At 36.3% G+C, this 20283-nt stretch overlaps 1 pseudogene; it reads right to left on the bottom strand.

Moving 5' to 3' along the window:
* Nucleotides 1–8814: 8814 nt before the first annotated feature.
* On the bottom strand, nucleotides 8815–14563 carry LOC125858922 (putative late blight resistance protein homolog R1B-14; annotated as a pseudogene).
* Between the last annotated feature and the right edge of the window lie 5720 nt (nucleotides 14564–20283).

The following is a 20283-nucleotide window of genomic DNA, read 5'->3' as shown; positions in this document are numbered from 1 at the left end:
AAACACAACAAGAATAAAGAGGGGAGAGACGCAGACCCAAGTTTGGTTTTTTTCTTGTCCGCCTGGACCAATACTTGGGCCCATGTTTGCTTTGGGCTTTTGGCCCATTTAAGTCACCTGCACCTGTCCTGAACTAACAAGTATAACAAATAAATGGGCTTAGACCCAAAATAACAAAATAAAATTCCCAAAATTAAGAGTGGGCCTTTGGCCCGATCTTTCAAATCTCCTCCGCTTTCGCATTCTACCAACTTCGGGACCTGTTCGTCGATTCTATAGCTCGAAAATGGGGCTAACTCGATAGGAAACCAAGTCGGATATGTAGGAGTGGTGTACAAAATAGACTCGGGTAAATGTCACATGTAGAAAGAAAGGAATGGTAAGAATTAGTCAAAGGCAAATGACATGGAACAAATAATAAATTAATGAAAGAACTTTGTCAAAAATTCAGATAATGAAAATAAAATAATTGATATGCCGGGGATAGCTAAGGAAAATAGAACAAATTCCAAGGTGAATGACTATTTTTAGCAAATTCTCATGGCGTATGACTATTTTCGCAAATTCGAACATAATTAAATAAAGCACTTTGATTCTTCTTCCAAAAGACTATGAGAATTGACTCCAAACAGGACAAGCTCTAATTGGTAGCTTGACTTATAATTGAAAGCTTGATTAATTTGGAAAGAAATATTCCTACAATTAATTCTTTTTGAAAGTATTCATATTTGTTTGTAAAAATTCTTTTTTTTTTAAGGGATGAGTTAGTGAGATTATCTTTTTATTCGTGATTTCTTAAGCACCGTGCAAAACGAAAAGTGATCAACTAATATAAGACTGAGGGAGTATTAGTTATGGTATTATTTAATCTTTTATGTGATAGAAATTAATATATAACAAACTATAGCATTAGCAAGACAGGGGCAACTAACACGTGATGAACATAATTAAAGACAAAATTGTTATTAATGCACCCAGTCAAATAATCTCAAAACATAACTAATTTCAGTATTACTAATACACCTTATTTAGTATTATTCTTATATTCCACTAATGAATAGAACGATCAAAATATCTAAAATAATAATTAACAAAATAATTGTTATGATCTACATACACCTTATACAATAATATTATTAATATACTCTCTATAAATAATCCCAGAGATAAAAAATATTCCACTAATAAATAGGACATATGAAACATTTAGCAACAGAATTCAAAGAAGTATAAAAGATACTATATTTTTTAGGAAAAAAGAAGGAAAAGAGCATTTATGCAGTGTGCTCAAACAGTTTTAAGAAAAAAAAGGTTAAATATGTCAATTTTAAAAATATCAAACTCTACGCCTATTTAGGAAAAAAATACATACAAAATACTCAACAAGTATAGATTATTTTAAACATTTGCAATACACAACAATAATAACATTCAATTATTCTTCTTAAATTAAAATGTGGATCATATATTCTGAAAGTATAACAACACATGTTGAAGTTTCGTACTAAATCGAAATATTTGTCTACATTAACAATTTCATTATGCTATTATAATCAAGGAAAATCTTAGACATGAAAATAAAATAAAATACCCAAACGCTAAGCTACTCGAATAAAAACAAAATAAAATAAATACACTTTCTTGAAGACAACCTTAAAAACAAATGATGCAAGTCAAACAAATGAGTAAAAATGTGACATCAAGAGATTTCCAATAAGGCGAAATCAACCACATGAATGCTATACAGACATATGACCTATAATCTGACCTCTAAACGCTAAGGAAACAAGAGAACTGAATGGAAGGAAGTCACTACAAAGAAAACAAAAGAACAAATCACATTCACCGGACAGACATAAAACTACGTGTATGAGGGGCAATCAAGGCATTGACCACGGAAAGCAAGTCATCAAACCGATTCCGAACATCATAAAGCGACTACGACTCAACACTAGAAGGGAGTAGTATCGATATTCCGCTCATATTTAGGCATATACCAAGAGACATGAACATTTCTAACAGCGAATGACATCTTTAAAAAAAAAGCTACTTGTGTGAGATTATAATAGACGAACAAAGATCGAGAAAAAAGGGAGCTATAAACAAAGCAAATACGAGATTCTCACCTCCTTTTGGGCAGCGAAATGGAGACCAAACGAGAGGGTGACGACTTCCGATTCTCGATACAAAGCTACAACGAAAAGTTCCGGTGAAAGCTTCAAAGAAAAACTCTAAATTTGAGACTTGGAACTTTGACTATATTTATGACTCTCTCTTTTAAAAAAAATAAAATAAAATAAAATAAATAAAGACAAAATATATGTTTCTATATTCCTGTATCCAATTTTCCCTTCACTCTTTCCCAATCTTTTCTTCTAACCCAAAATTTCCAACTAAAAATCTCCTCCTTTTTCCCCCTTCCAAACAGTGAATAAAATGGAAAATATATAGGGGATATTTAGGGTTCGAAAATGGGGGGAAAACATCCAATCCGGATGGGAGTCAAGGTCCAATAAATTCAAACTTCAAAAAACCTTTCACCATTTTAGGGAGACAACCTTTTCTCCAAAAAATCACCCCATTCCGGAAGAGGAATTGCGTGCTTGCTTATTGTTGCTGTGATATTAAATGTGGATAGGGACGGGAGGAAGAAGACAATAAGAGGCAGTGTACTGCCTCTGCTCCTCATTGCTTTCCGTGTGTTTTGACGAAAAATGGATGCCGATTGGAATCGTGAAGACGCCGTGAAGCTGCTGTCTATCGCCGTTTCTGGGGAATTGTACGTTGTGATGCTGGGTTCTCTTGTGTGAAGCCAAAGGTGGGCCAGGTTATGGGATTAATTGGTTGGGTCGGTGGGGCTGCTTGTATTGTTGTTATTATTTTATTATTGTTGTACGTTATTGTATGCATATATGGGCCGGGAAATAGGAGTGGAAAAATGGGTTCTTGGTGGGCTGTGTCAGTTTGCTGGAAAGGTTGAAGAAAAAGGCCCAAAATTTTGGTCTTAAAATGGTTTTAAGGGGAGGTTAAAGATGGATTAGATCTTGGAGTTTAAGAAATAGCCGAATTGAGTTAAATTAACCAATTCGGCTAAATCCTAAGTGAGATGGATTAATATTAATTAATTAACGAGCTTCTTAATTTTAACGAAATAAAATAATTAACTTGATAATAATATAATTAATTTAAACATGAACTAATTAATTCAAACTCGTAATTATGATTTAAATTAAACTAAGTTAGTAAAACACTTAGCTAAAAAGAAATAAAAATCTTTTGATATGATTTTCAAATATTTATAAAATATACTAATTAGACACATAATTATATAATAATTAACTTAATTATAAACTAATTAACTCGAAATATAAGTTATTAATTAATTTAAACCAAATAGCCAAATATTTAAATAAAACTAAAATCGTTTTGAGACAATTTTCGAATATTTATAAAATATACTAATTTGACACATAATTATATAAAATATCATATTTATTATTTTAAAATTTATAAAAATGACAAAACTACTTAAAATAACTTGAAAATTATTTTGAATTTTATGAAGCTAATTATTTCAAATCGTTTAGATTTTAGGAATCTCGATGATTAATTTATATTGGGGAGGGTCAAAATTGGGTGTCAACACTAGTTAATGTCTATCTAAGACAACCTATGCTGGCACATTGTTATGGGATAGGGAGATTGCTACTACAAACCCGACCTCTACTAACGGGAGAGCTTATATCTCAATATCCTCTCGGGGCTAAGTATAAATCCCACAAAATAGTCATTAATTATATTCATCTTGTTATCCATGGAAAGGCACCAATAAGTAACCAATCCAAGCTAGAGTTCATTTAGAATAGCTCTTAAATCTTGATTCATCTTAGATGAGAAAACCTTTCAACGTTATGAATTCTTTATGTGAGAATGACCTTTCACAACAACAACATCGATGCTTTACTCTCAAAGAAACCTTAAATAATTTATATCAATTCCATAGAAAGAACATGCATATCTCTTCATAAATTCCTCTTTCATAGTTCATATGTCATTGTCTAAAAATCATGGATCATGCATGGGTTCATGTAATTAACTCAAAAATAATATATTACTTCAATTCATGTATAAATAAATAGAAAAAAATAAATTTGATCAAGATTGAAAGGAGCCCACGAAGATTTAATAAAATCCTAACTTGAACTGAAAATCTAGCTTTACAAAATTGGAGATTTTAGGAACTCTATAGAGGAGAGGACTCCATATTTGAATGCTAACATACCTTAACAATCAATGCCCAAAATCAATGGTCAATTTGAGTTCTTCAAGCAAAACCTTAGCTTTATCCTTCCTTAGTTCTTGAGGGGAGGTTTGGGGGTGATCTAGGAGGGAATTGAAGAACATAGAAGAGAGGTTTAGAATGAGTAGTTTTTAGGCTTAAGGGACTTATATAGGGCTTAAGATTAGGATAAAAATGACCTAGTTTGGGCATTAATCAATTAGGGAAAAGACTTAAAAGCCCCTAAAAGTTAACTGCCGACCCTTTCTACGGTTTGTACCTACGATCCGTAGGTCCTTCTACGGTCCATCTTGATCTATAGATCATAGACCCTTAATTTGGCAAGATTTTGATGAACATAATGTACGGTTTGTGGGTCTATTTACGAACCGTAGATACCAACCGTATAAACCAACCTTTTTCCTTAAGATTTCACCAAGTCTAGGACTCATCTATGAGAACTATCTACGACTCATACATAGGATGATAGACCATACTAATCAATCATAGAAAAAGGGATTAGGACTTAATTTACAAAAACTCTACCCTTGTTATACGGTTTACTTACTACGGCCCGTATGTCACGACCCACGGTACCCCCTAGGTTTAACATGGAATATAGGACCTGAGAGGCCCTACACAAGCCACTTAGCATACATAACAAGATATAAGAAAATTAAAAGAGATAAAGAGAAACATTTCAAATCTAAGAGTTTTATTAAAGTAAAACGGAAGTGTACAAAGTCTCATTTGCCATCTAATACATCAAGAGTGACTAGGACGTAACCCTGGCGTCATGTACAAAGTATGAAAATAAGAATTTACTAAAAGTTATAAAAGTCCGATCCTCGAAGCATGAGAACTCACCAAAGCTCGAAATCTCTCCAACAACCTCTAGCCGAGACTGAGAATCCTGAATATCGGACCCTACATTTGGGGAAATATAGGCAAGAGTATGCGTTAGTACAAACATGTACCAAACATGATAACCATGTATAAAAACATATAAAACATGCTAAAAAGGGACATTTCATAATATGTAAGGACCAAGTTAAAATACATAACATGAGGTTCAAAACATAGCTCATGAATAAGGTCGATGCAAGTAAAGTCATCCTTATGGTCCATATTAGATACTTCTTTAAGTAACCATAATTCGTCATAACTTGTGGAAAGTATCCTTAACCGACATGTAAGACCATGTGAGCTAATAACATGGAATCCGGTGTCACCCACACCGAAAAGGTTTGCCCTACTTTCCAAGGTAAGACCATGAACCTTCTAGTGGATCCACTAGGTAATGTTTGTCTAGACAAATCCTATGTTGGCACATAGTTTATGGGACATGGGTAATCTCCACTTGTCCGCTCGGTGCTAAGCATAACTTCCACGGAATGTTCTTTAGACTCATCTTAACTTAGCTATCATAAGACATGGATAGTCGCCTCTTGTCTTATTATCCTATGGCATGAGTAATCACCTCTTGCCTAGTCTTTGGAGGACATCGGTAATCGCCGCTTTCCTCGATATTAGATTAGCTCCTTATCATTGGTTAATTTTAGGTGAAAAAGCCTTTCAACCTTAAGAACCCTTATTATGTGAGAAAACCTTTCACAATCATGCTTTCATGTGTATATGAGAAATCTTTTCAACAACACAACAACAACAACATCATTGATACTTCACTCTCAAAGCATCCTTAAAACATTGACATCATATTTCATGAGAACATGCATGATTTCATAAATTCATCTTTCATAATTCCATAACCCATATTAGATCATCATAACTTGGAAAACATGGGATGTGTATGGGTTCAAGGGGATTCATCATAAAAACCATGGAATTATATCAATTCATGCTTGAAAGAACATAAAAAAATCAATTAAATCAATAATCAAGAGAACCCATAACATAGAAGAAAACCTGTAACTCAATTGGGGATTTCTAACTTTACAAATTAGAAAATTTGGGGACTCCATGGAGGAAAGGGCTCCATGGATGAAAATTGTCATACCTCAATGCTAATTGCTTGACTTCAATGGAGGATTAGGAGGTTTGATCTTGAAACCCTAGCTTTCTTCTTCAACTTCTAGAGAGAGAATTATTTGAGAGGAGGACTTGTTCTTCTTTTAAGAATTTGAGAGAATGATTTCAATTGGGAAAATTTGGGGGTTTAAAACACTTATATAAGGGCTTAGGTGAAGGGCAAAATGACATAGTATTAAAATAATTAGCAAATGACCCAAAATCCCTTAAGAAATAACAGTCGAGCTTATCGACGACCTCGACCTACGGTCTGTTGGTCAACTCACGGACCGTACTGATTGGTCGTCGATAAGTTCAGAGACCAACACTTTTGGACCTCAAACAATGGGACCCACCCATGTGCCATGGTCCAAACTCAACCGTGGGTCTCAACCTTTGACCCTAGAATTTCCCTAAGTTTGGGACTCACCTACGAGACCTATGCACGGTTCGTGCACTGGGAGACGAACCGTCCAAGTGTACCGTTGAAAATTACAGAAAACTTGATAATTTGAAGAATCTAACTGGCCAATCACGGGCCTACCTATGGGTCGTATGCCAGACGACGAACCATCGGTGGCGTCTGTCGGTTATGGCACCAGATCCTGCAACAGTTGAAATTTTACCCTTTTTGAATCTGAGGTGTTACATTGTAGGACTTCCTACGGTCCATAGGTTAGACCCATAAATACCAGTTCTTAGACAGATTTCTGAACTACCCTTTCTTTCGAATTGCTAACTTCTGAGGTGTTACAAAAAGATACACTACTGTTGAAACACAAATTCCCCAAAACTTCAAAGGTTTCCATGCCTATAACCATAAGGCTCTAGCCCTGTCAAGGATAGACCTATGCTTCCTCTTAACTACTCCATTCTGTTGAGGAGTATAAACACAAGAGCTCTGATGTGAGATCCCATTCTCTGTTAAAAAATCATGAACTTGGGAGTTGAAGAACTCAGTCCCATTATTTGTTCTAGGGCACTTCACATTGATTCCAAATTGTGTTTTCACCATACTCATAAAGGTTTTTTAAGACAATGAGTGTATCAGACTTAGTATGCATAATTAAATCCAGGTATATCTAGACATATCATCAACCAATGTGAGGAAGTATCTTTTAACATCATGATTAGGAACCCTATAAGGCCCCCACACATCACCTTGTATAATATAAAAAGCAGAAGTAGAAGTAGAAGAACTAGTAGGAAATGACAGTCTTGTCTGTTTAGCAATAAGACAAACAGTACAATTATGATCCATTTCTTGCACACTAGGAAAACAATTTATCTTGCTTAAGACCTTAATAGGTGCATGGCCAAGTCTCATATTCCAAAGACTAGTTAAAGGTCATTTATTATAATAAGTAAAAAATAGAAAAAGTAAAACTAGTGTAGGTGTTACATGAGCGGGTAACAACATGCTCTTCATGCTTGAGATTTATTTGTAGCAGGGACATACCTTGGTTATCTTTACCATCCCCAGGACCCTCCCATTGAAGAGATCCTAAAAGATACAGATATCAAGAAAAAATAACGTAACTCATCTCAATTGCTTTGTTAGTTGGGAGACAAAAAGTAGGTTGTACTTGAACTCTGGATAAACATAATATCTTTCACTATTTTATCTTGAAAAACAAGTGATTCACCAACATGACCAATGGGAACTTGACCTCCTATGGGTAAATTTACTTTTAAAGTTCCTTGATCTCTAAGATCTTTATGTTGGTTCATCATTTTGAGATTATAAACCATATGATTTGAAGCATCTGTATCAACAATCCAATTATACTTCACTACATCAGACATAAGTGCAGTGACAGTACCTGAGGTACTAGTAGTAGCAATATTAGCCATAGTATCCACTTCTTTGCCCTTTCTTAGCATCCGAAGGATCTACGTATATTGTTCATGAGTAAACAATGACATACCTTGTGTACCTGGTGAAAGAATGCTAGAGGATGAGACATAAAACCTAGTGTTAGGACTTATAAGAGGGTCATAGGCTCCATCATCATTGAGATGATTTCCTCCAGTAGCAACACTATTGTCATGAGAGAAAGATCCACCTCCTTTCCTCTTAGGATAGCCATGAAGTTTGTAACAATGATCTCTAGTGTGGCCTTTGAAGTGACAGAAATCATAGTAGACTTGAGATTTGCCATTCTCATAGGCATTCCTTCCATCACCAGGATTTCTTTGTCTAAAACCTCCATAATTGCCATTACCATTACCAGTACTTTATCCAGTATTCCCTCATGTGCCTGATGTTGTAGTGCTATTGGATCCAGTTTGATAGCCACCATTGCCAGCATGATGGCTATGAAACACCCTATTGCTCATAAGAGCAGTTTCTGAGTGAACTTCAAGGGAAGATGAGCTGTTGTGAGCATTATTAATCCTTTGGCTCTCAACATTTATGATCATAGCATAAGCTTGATTAACATTAGGCACATGAACAATCATTAGCACTTGACTTTTAACATGAGCATATGACTCATTTAGCCCCATCAGAAACTGCCATAACTTTTGAAACTGGAAATTAAATGTTCAGAGTATTGCTTGGATTCAGGGCATGCATATGAAGGAGGAGGCATTAAGGTTTTAAATTCATCCCAAAGTTCTCTCAAGCAAGAAAAGTAGGTAGACGCAGAAGCAATGCCTTGAGACAGTGTAACAATCTCCTTATGCAAATATAATGCTCTAGATGGATTAACCTTATCAAACCTCTCACGAAGATCTTCCCAAACAGTGTGAGCATCAGATCCATATATGATTATACTAACTAGACTTTTAGATACAGTCTTCATAATCCAACCTATAACAATCACATTACATCTCTCCCACCTATCATGGATAGAAACAAGATACATGTCCTTTCTGTAGGTACCTAATAGAAATTCTAACTTGTTTTTTCCAAGTTAAACAAGTCTCAAGGATCTACTCCACAATGAGTAATTTTCATATTCGAAAAGTTGAATTGAAACCAGAACAGAACCTTGAGTATCAAATGGATGAATGAATAAAGGATGTTTGTGATATACCTGGTCAGCTGGATTGAGTTGCATCCTAGTTGCTGCACTGTAGTAGCGACAGGAACTTCTGCAAGAATCACCATAATAGAGTTGTATTCGCTGGAATTGAAGCGAAAAAATAGAGACAAAATCGAGTTGGAATCCTTCCCTAAATCAAAGTCCTACTACGAGCACACAAAGTTTGATTCAAGGCACACAATAGACATTGATTTCTCATGGCTCTGCTAAAAATTGTTCTAACTACCAATGTCTTCTAGAAGCTTCTATTCTAAATAACTTTCTTAACTAACTAACAAATTTGATTGCCATGTATAATTAATCAGTTATATGTCCTTAAAACAAATCAACTCAAGAGTTTAGGAAGCAGTTGAGATTTATTTGGATGCATTAATTTGTAGTAGCCTACCAATGATCTTTGAAAGGGAAAACTATGATTATATGGTCAGGAATCGCGACATTTGTAATAGACCATAAAAACTCATATTTAACAATGAAAGAGGGAACAAGTGAATAATAAATATTATACGTGATTCAATAACAACCATAACATCATAGACAAAAAGCAAATGAGAAAGAGCTGAGGTCTACATTGTCGAAGATGAAAAAGAAAAGTTTCATTTTTATTGCAACATGAATGAGCATGTAAGGACAAATACTCCGAAGATGTAATAAATTAACGGCAATGGTCAATGCAGTGCTCCATCTCCTTGGATCTCTAAGATTAAACCAAGTTCATATCTACAATCTAACAAAAAGTGCATATATAGTTAGTATAACTTGAACTCAATGCTAAATCAAGGATGTAAGAAATTAATTACCTCTTCGCTACTTGAGTCAACAATTGAAACATGGATACTAAGTTTATCTTCTCCTGTGAAATCTTCCACATCTTTTTTAATCGCACTGGCTGAATCTACAAGTTCACCGTTGTTAATACAAGTTAAATGGATGGACTTTAAAGTGTGTATATATGTTATGCATAAGGAATCTGTATAAGCTCGCTATAGTATTATAGTTTTTATTCCTCAAGCTTGGGAAAAGTTTCCCTATCAACTTGCCATTCTAAAAGGTTTACCACTCGCAAAGTCAAAGTCTTAAGACTTTGATAGATGTCCTCACTTGCGTCCCACTTGTTCTCGATGAAATTAGAGATCATAAACTCCAGAATTTCAAGCTTAGGCAATGCCGTGATTGCTGACAACAAAGCAGGTCTCAGGGGAAAACTGTACAACTGTAACTCTTTCAAGCTGGTAGGGAAGTGATATTCATTGGAAGGTGGGGTTAACTCGGAGTCATAAACGTCACCCTTGTAATATCTTGCAATAAGTAATTCAAGTTTATTAAGGACATGAAACTTGGGAAACCAATCGCCGTGTGTAGGAGGATATCTATGTTCCTGGATGATGCAATCAAAGTGCTGAAGATTTGAGAACTTCTCCAGAGTATTACTTGTGCCTTCAGAATATGAGAAAAGAATTGTGGATAAAGTTGCCAAGTCTTCTGACTTTGAGTTCTCAGCTTCGATAATATTGTTCGCATCCTTTTCAAAGAAAGAACTCATGTCAATTCTCACATGTTTCAGCTTTGATAGTTCCAATATTTCGGGCAGTAGTACCATTATGTTGCCATGATCCATTTTGATAAATAGAGTTTCTAGATTCTGGAGGTTCACCCATGAAAGTGGGATAGCTTTTACTTCATACCGAATCTCAAGAAAACCACTCATTTTCAAAGATACGAGATGCTTACTACCCGCTGAAGACTTATTATAACTGAACAATCACTTCTTTTGTGGAGTTGGCCATTGTCAGTATGAATGGCTAGACGATTGTGTAGGAAATCCAAAGCATGAAATCGTTCAACTGAATTGATTAACTTGAAAAACTCTTCCTTTTTAGCTTTTCCTGAACAAAAATTGTGCACATCATCTTGCACATAGCAAACCTTGGAGGGGAAATGATCAACCATTATCAGGCTACCAGAAATTAAAGCATCCAGGTAACTTTAAGTTTCTTCCTCGAAACTACTCTTGGATTGGATATAATCATCCACCAACCCTTCGGCCATCCACAACTGTATCAACTTAGAGATGGAGTTTATTTTCTCTTTCGATATCTTCCAAAGTAAAGCAACAACGGCTTCAGGTGGAATGGTAAATGGTCATAACTTAATTGCATAACCTTCATCATCTGCAAATTGTTGTTTGCAGAAATAATGGAATCCAGATTATGTTGAATCTTAAGCTGCAAATTCCTTTCCTTTTTATTTCATTCCCTTCCTCTATCAATTACTCTAGCAATCAAAACAAGAGCCAAAGGAAACCCTTGACATTTCTCAACTATTTGGTATCCAACTTCTGACAGTTTAGCGGTGCAGCTTCGTTGATCAGTACATCATTTAACTTGCAGACATACCTTACTACTTTGACTAGTTAAGATACTTCTTCCTCTCTTAACCCTTGGAAAACATGATATTAACATCACCCCTGTTGCAATATCCCACATATTATCCAAGACTATGAGATACCTTTTATAGTATAGTGGTCCTCGTAGCTTTTCAGCAAGGTCAGCCTCACTTTCTTTTTTCCAAAGACAGTAACTTGCTGAAAAATCCCTTGCAATGCCTTTGACTTGTTATACTTTTGGGAAACAGTGCACCAAGCACGAACATTGAAAAAACTAGAAACTAATTTATTTCCATACACTTCTTGGCCATAGTAGTTTTTACCGAGTCCTGGCATTCTGACAATCGAAATGACATCAAGCTTGGATTCATGTTCATCACGAAGTTGGTCAATGATCCAGGCTTCTGGTGAGATGTGCTACCTTACAGTGTACTATAGTACCAGGTCAAAGGTAGACTAGAATGCAGTGAAAGAAATTTAAAGAACAGTAAAGGCAAGGAGTTTTTATGTAGAAACCTCCTTACTCAAGGGAGTAAAATCACGACCTGCACTCACAGGATTTCCAACTGTTTTCACTAATGTCAAGCAACAAGTGAATAGAGACTTCAAATACACCACACGAGATTAAACTCTTAATCTCACTACAAGTAATAACTCTATTAGTTTACCGAGCCAAAGCAATGTCTCCATTGCCCACTATATTAACTAACTCTAATTAATATAGACTTCACTTACAAGACACAAAATTAACTCTTACCGTGTTCTTGTATTTGGTACACAAAGCAAAGACTTGATGCGTTTCTTTATAGATGATAAACAGATCTTACAATATTAGCACATTACAAGCATATAAACAACAACACTTATAAGATGTCCTTGATAGCTCTATCAGGTCCCTTGATGTATGTGTGTTAAAGCTTGATTTCTTCAAAGACAAAATATCACACTTTTGAATGAATGATCTTTGTTGTTTATTATGTTGAATACATCAATCAACCAAGGATGTATTATCCGTTGAACAAACAACCTCGTCCATTATCATTGGAGGAGTACACTGTCCTTCTCACCTAACCACTGACATGATAGCTTTACATGTTCACCATTCAGACTTGGATGAGGGTGTTCTACCTTTGACTAGGTCCAGCCTTTGTGAGAATCATCAAAACACTAAAATACTACACTTCCTCTTGCTCATGACCTACTATTACCTCAATAAAAGATGATGAGGTTGACTCAATTGGCTTATCAGAAGACTTTGCATCAAGGGGGTCATCCCGATTCTTATCATCCAGGTGTAAATTGGTAACATCTTTCACGATAAGCTTGATCTTATCAGTGACACTCAGAAGTGAGAAATGACATGCGAGAGAGATTTATCTATGAAAAAAATGGAACTAATGACATGTTGTACCTCATATGCAACATCTAAAGAACGTACCTAACAATCTTTAACTACTCCACTAGTGTCATCCAATGTTTTTTTGAATTTCCCGAAAGATGATCTTAGGAATTTGAGGCTTTCTTTCACCATACCAAAATTTTTTTATCAGAGAAACTGTATAGACATTGGAAATGAGAAAATCATATATACGTCTGAGTAGAAGATTCATGAAGAGGAAACCATCATCCAAAGGAAAGCAAAGTTGAGTTGACTTTGGGGCTTTCAAAAAAATTTGTCTGGTATCTCCCTGCAATTGTTCAATTTCTAGCAAGAAGTCTGGAGCTAAAAAGTCCATTTCATTGATATTATTCTCCGAGCTCACCAGAATAGATATCTTCCTTGTAAGTACTCTAACATGTGCCAACATATCGTTGGATAAAAGTTCAATTTGTAACGATGGATAAAATGTTTTGGTATATCAGTGAGAAATATCAATAGGAACTCCATCATGACAGCTACTACACCTACCATGCGTCCTTGGATAAGAATCAGATAATGTTGAAGAATCCTTGGAGATGCTTTTTGGATTTCCTTAACAAACTCGTCTAGTTCAGTTGACCTTGGTTCTTTCATGAGCTTAGAAGTACAAATATATAGAACCTCCAACTCAAGAGGGATTATGTCGATGATTAAAGAAGTGATGTTGGAAGAGAATTGCGAGACGTTAAATTAACCATAACGAAAAATAACATCATGAACATCTCGTTTATACTCTCCAGTCCAAAGATCAAAACCAAACTATACAACTCTATGAGCAGTGAATTGGAATCAAGGATAGAGATATTCAGTACTTATTTTGTTAGTCGTGCAGTCTCACATGGAAGCAACAGTCAGAGTAGTAAGATATATTAAAGGGACTACATGTCTTGGGTTGTTCATGTAAAGCAAAAAATGTTCAGACTTGGTAGCATTCTATGATTCTAACTAGGGAGCTTGTGTGGAGTCCAGGAAATCAGTAACATGCTATGTCGTATAGTTTGGAAATGCAATGATCTCTTGGAAATAAAAAAAAACAAAGTATTGTGTCAAAAAGTTCTGTAGAGGAAGAGTTCAGAAGTATGGCTACCACATGAGCTGAGATAGTATGTCTTAAAGGACTGTTCAAGGAGCTAGGAATAGAAGTAAACTTTCTTGTAAAACTGTTTTGTGATAGCAAAGATTCCATACAGATAACTGCACATCCTATTTTTCATGAGAAAACAGAGCACTTTAATATAGATTGTCACTTAGTAAGGGAAATGTTTTTGGAAGGGCTTATTCAGACACATATAGGAACCAAAGAACAGTACATTGATCTACTTACCAAAGGGTTGTGCAAGCCTCAACATGAAGCACTGATTGACAAGCTTGGAATGAAAAATGTCTTTTTTATCTCTCATCTTGAGGGGGATTGTTGAGGACATGTAACTAATTAATTATACATGGCAATCGAAGTTGTTAGTTATTTAGAGTAGAAGTTTTTAGAAGACATTGGTAGGTAGAACAATTGATAGCTATATAAATGTATTGTTCATTGTAAGTTGCATATGAATGAAAATAGTCTCTTTCAGTTCTCCCAGTTTCACTCTTATAATTCTTCAAACACTCCGATTAATGGAGTCTCTTAACAATTTTCTTAGATGGTCATTCTATGAATGAAAATTATGTACCAAAGTGTTGTGAACATGGATATCCTAGAGGCTAGACAAGCTGTTGGGCCCGAGGCTAAACCATCTGGAGGCCCAAGAATAAGACAACCCCACATATATTTGTTTGGGATCAAGGTTGAGTAGAGATAAAAATGTTATCACTGCGGTTTTGGGAATTTAGGCATATTGTGAAAGAAATTGTCATATCCTATCATCTTTTTCTAGAGTCTAAGCTTCCTATCTCCATTTTTATCTCTAACTTTAGTGACTTGTTATTTCGATATTTTGCATTGTAATTCAATAGTTGGAAGTGTTGTCTTTGTAATTTGGCTATTAGTGATTCTATAATACTTGAGTATTTCAGTTGAGAATTCGGGTTTGCTATATTGGTGCTTTCATCCATCAGACTCCAACAATGGCTATGTTTCTACCTAGATTTAGTGGCAACAATAACTACGACCCAAAGAACTGGATTTTTCGGGCAGAGTTGTACTTCACATACCTTGGATTCTTCGAGGAGTGGCTACCTCTACCTTTGTTCTACCTTGATGGTGAATCTCTTTCCTGGTTCGATTGGTTGTTTCGGAACAAGCTATTTTTTTATCGGAACTATTTCAAGGGTACATTTACTCAGAGATTTCAACAACAAACAAACATAGATGTGTTGGGGAGTCTAGATAATTCCTCAGAGGTTCATTCTGACTACGTTAATTCTTCCCATGTGGTTTCACAATCAGCTGTGGAGTCTCCCTTTTATGCTCCCAGTCATTTTCTAAAGTCCTCTACAATTGCATCATCCTACGATGCTAGAAGCTCAAAGGCGGGCCAGGTGTTCGATAAATTGCCTGTGAAGTATTAATATGTAGAGTCAGGGGAATTGATTTCTAAAGACAATATTGATGTTGAACCTATTGAAGACATAGATACATCACAAATTGAGGATATAAATTCAGTAGAAGCGAAATTGGTAAATGAACCTTCTTCCATCACCAAAGGTCAAGTGATCGACAAAATTCCACACACAACAGTAAGTTCCAACATTCATGATATGAAAGTTAATTAATATCCATGGTTTTGAACACTCTGTATCTACAGTAACCAAGGTGTACAACGTTAGCTTGTGGGAGGAAAAGTCGCATGATAATATGGTGTTATTATAAAATTTTCCTCCACTGAATACATTTGGTTTTCTGTTTGCTTTTGCTTATCAAGGAACTGTGATGTCAAATGTGAGTTCGCTACTTGGTGAAATCGATTATTCATTTGTTGTTGCCTTATGGATTCACACAATTCCTTGTTGGCATAATTCTCCGGAAAAATATCGTGGCAGTAACCAAAATATAGAGACGCTTTGCCTTGACTTGTGCTTACCCAAATGTAATTGGGTTGATACTGAGTAAGAGTGCACTCTTCCAAATTTTTTTGTTGTCTGATATATGTTCTTACAAGAACTTCGACATTCTGGTTTTTACTCTTGGAGGTGCCACTTGGTTGACTCCAATAATGAGGCCACATACAATTTCTCTAAAGGTATTGCCACACTCTACCTATGTTGTTATTGATAAATTTTCTTCGAAGAATGGGATTTTCATTCCGACGAATGACATGCATTCTGTTAAAGTACCTCTTAACATTGAAAATGGAAGACCTACTGGTGGGTGTGATCCATTTAGTTTGAGTCCATTTCCCTTTGATCATGGCGTTAAATTTGTTACTGCACCCATTTGTTTAACTGCAATGGATCTTTGTGTATGGTATTCGAGAATAAGTTTCACATTCATGGTTCTGAAGGATTACACAGTTAACGTGGAGGCACTATAATTACAGGGTTGTTCTGTCAGGGTTTGCTTAATTTCTTATTCAAACTCTATGACCAGAGTGTGGGATCCCAAACAATCTTCATGTGTGAATTCCTCCATTTTGCAATCTGATTTGGCACTAGCAGTTTCTCTTTCTCCAAATTTTGCTCATTGTTATATTGTTGAAAGAGGTCTTTTGATGAGTCCACAAATTGGACTAATTTAGGGCTTTATTTTGATAGAAATAGTATCCTTAAATGCTTATTTTGACTCAATATCTGCTGAAAACTCTTAAATTTCAGGTATTTGAAGTTTTGGTGGAAGCATGGACATTTAGGCGCAAAAAGGAACAAAAAGGCTAAAAAGAACGAATAAGCTGAAGCTTGCGTATCGCCAAGCACACTTAGCGACTCGCCGAAGGGACGCACTCCGCCCTTTGTTCCAGTACGCGAAGCCCTGAAGGAGAAGGATAAAAAAGGCGATGAAGGAAGCAGTCGGCGCTTCGCTGAATAGTTTCGCAAAGAAGTACTATACCGCCCAATGAAACAGAGAACGACGATGCTGATGGCTAATGCAAGACGGCGACGAACTACACCTAAGGGCGAATCGTCGAGTTAATCGGTGATTCCAACTAACCTCTCCGAAAGATCCACCAGCACTATTTTCTGAAGTCTATAAATACTAAACTTATTATTAATTTTTAAAGAGTCGAACATTAATTTTAATTTTCAGAATAGAATAATACTTTTTGGATATTTTCTTTAAAGTTTGGAGAGGGTTTTGGGAGACTTGAAGAAAGAAGGATTTCATCTTCTCCAAGTTGGAAATGGGTCTTCTCCATTCTTTTTCCTTTGCTTAAATCAAGGTTCAATTTCTTATACCCATTTGATTTTAGTATCATTTTAGGTGTATTTTTTCATTTCTTGATGTGTGGCTAAAAACCCCTATTCTTGGGGTGTGATTTAGCAAATATGTGTTGATATTGTTGTTGGGTCTTGCTTGTTGATAGGATATATGTATTTTAATGGTGATTTCACCTAGTGGTTGTGGTTTACTTTAATGGGTTTGTAGTTCCAAATACAAAGCCACCCATGTGTTTTTGGCTTGCCCGAGAGGGAGGTCGTGAAACCGAGACCGCTAGACTGATGTCCTAAGGAGTGGGTCGTTATGAGGTTCTGCCCGAGAGGGTGCCCTAGTCCCATATCCTAACACTCAGCTCGAGAGAGTGAGTGGGGTAAGGCGTAGGCTGGCCTTCATGCGACAAATGAGTGTCCGAGAGGAACGCATTTGAAACGGGGTAAGTTGCCCGAGAGGGAACTTATTTCCATCTAAAGCTTAGCCTAGTCACTATTATCTTGCAAATTTCCTATCGAAGGAATGTACCCAATGATTTATCTCAACCTGTATTGCGGTCACACACCAAGAACTCTTCCCCATACTTGATTTTCTTGTTATTTTCACTATTTATACTACTTGTGATTAAACCCCCAAATCGATATTTGACACTTTTGTGTCACCCCCTTTTGATTCATTATATTTTTAATCGTTAATATCTTTAGCTACGACTAGTTAGAACTAAATTTTATATTTCTATTAATTCTCAAAACCACTCCCTTGGGACACGACCCCAACCTTTAGTTGGGTTACTATATTATTGACGATTGTAGACACTCGTACCATAGGTTAGTGTCATTGGTCACGATAAGCATCAAAATGGCCCCGCTGCCGTGGAGTGGTGTTATTTGGGAATTCGTAGTTAAATAAATGTTTTTGATTCTTTCTAGTTTTAGTGTTCCAATCTAAATTGTAGTTTTGTTTTGCTAGTTTGAATATCAAACCAGGGAACAAATGATGGAAAACCATTATGGATACCACACAGATCATTCCCTTCTGAAACTATTGAACCCAGGGAAAACCTCTTTACCTTTAAACATGAAGGGGATGAGACTATTCAGGAAATGTGGCTAAAGTTTCAAGCGGTGCTGCAACCATGACCATCTCACGGGATGACATACAAGGGGGTACTGGAGTGCTTCTATAGGGGTCTAGGACCCTAGAATAGAGATATAGCCGATCAAATTTGCGAGGGCGGTATGCTACACCAGCCCTATGAAGTTGTAGCAAAACTCTTTGATGGCATGGTAGAAGCAAACAAAGAAGCCAAAAAGAAGTAGGAGTGGGACGCACTAGCTACCCAGTTGAATGCTCTATCTACCAGAGTAACATAATCGGAGGTACAAGCCATGGGGAAAGAAAAGCACTTCTTCCTTCGAGAATGTAGACATAGGAAGAAGTAGAGAGGTATACAGGATGATGAAACCCTGTCACTCATTCAACAAAAGATTGAGGCACTTGAGAAGATGTTGAATGAGATGAAGGAAAACATCAAAATGCTAAACGAAGCGTCAGCCTCTCAGTCCATGACAATTCAACTGCAGGATGCTCAAATCACCCATTTATTGATGGGTCACTATACTCCGTTCGCTGAAGATTCACCTAATTACACCATGGGTGATTTCGAGGATGAAGAGTAGTCTTTGACTTGCGTCGTGCCGTGACGTTAACTCAGGCGTTGTTTGGGAGGCAACTCAAAACCCCATATTATCTTATATTGGCATACTAGTAAAATAATAGTGTCTTAGTTTTATAGATTGAAGTGTAAAAGGTGTCAAAGAGGTGCATAATGGCGAGCAGCAGACCCAGTTGGCGAGTTGCCGATGAAGCCGGCGATCAAATCTATTCCGCCATTTGACTCAAGGTATCTTCAAAATCTGGAGTCTGTAAAACTCAGCGAGCTCAGGACAGTTTTGGCAAATCGCCCACCTGATCGGTGACCCCAATGGTTACCGTCGTTTGAACATCCACAGTTGCTGAGAAGTTCTGTAAAAATCAGCGAAGTAAAAAAAATTTTGACGAAGCGCCGAATCACTCAGAAGTCAAAGCACTGTCACCAAATGGGAACGAACTAGATAAGCTGCAGGCCAATGCACAAAAAGGTAGCTGATTAATTACTTGAGAGTGTGGGTTGAAGATAGGCGCATTGGAATGCTAAGAAAAGTTGTACAGAGCTTGATGAATCACTCGGCAATGCACCAAACATCCCCAACATACCTTCTGCTTTACACGATATCTGTTGAAGGACTCCAACTCGAAACAGTTGCCTAACCAGGATTATTCTCTAGCTCTATCTCTGTCTTTCTTTAATTTGGCATCTGGATTATTGTTATCTACATTTGGGTTGTCTGTTTAAAATGGCGTTATATATTATTTTCGCGATTGTTTAAGCTTATGGCTTCTTCCTAATTTTAATTGACTGCAAAACGATTTTGAATCTTCCAAAAAATTATTATTATTTTTTGAAAATTTTCTCCACCGTTTGTGTTGAAAGTGGTTGTTCTCGTACAAATTTAAGTATCGGTTTCGATCAATACCGATGACTTGAATAGTGCTCTCAATTGAACGGACATGAACGTGCGGGTGCGACGAGACCAAATGAAGTTGCATAGACAATATGTGAACTCTTTGCATCTCGTTGTGATTAGCCATTTATCAGATTGATTTTCTCTAGTGATGATCATTGCACACTAGCGAAAGTGTATAGTCTTGTTTGGCTTTAGTGTCGATGCTGTGTGTGATGAGCTTACTTTGAACCTTGCATAAATAAACCTAGAA

Source organism: Solanum stenotomum, chromosome 3, assembly GCF_019186545.1.
Source record: "Solanum stenotomum isolate F172 chromosome 3, ASM1918654v1, whole genome shotgun sequence".
Classification (NCBI taxonomy): Eukaryota; Viridiplantae; Streptophyta; class Magnoliopsida; order Solanales; family Solanaceae; genus Solanum; species Solanum stenotomum.
The sequence above is the reverse complement of the archived record's forward strand: the minus strand, read 5'-3'. Positions and strand labels throughout refer to the sequence as shown.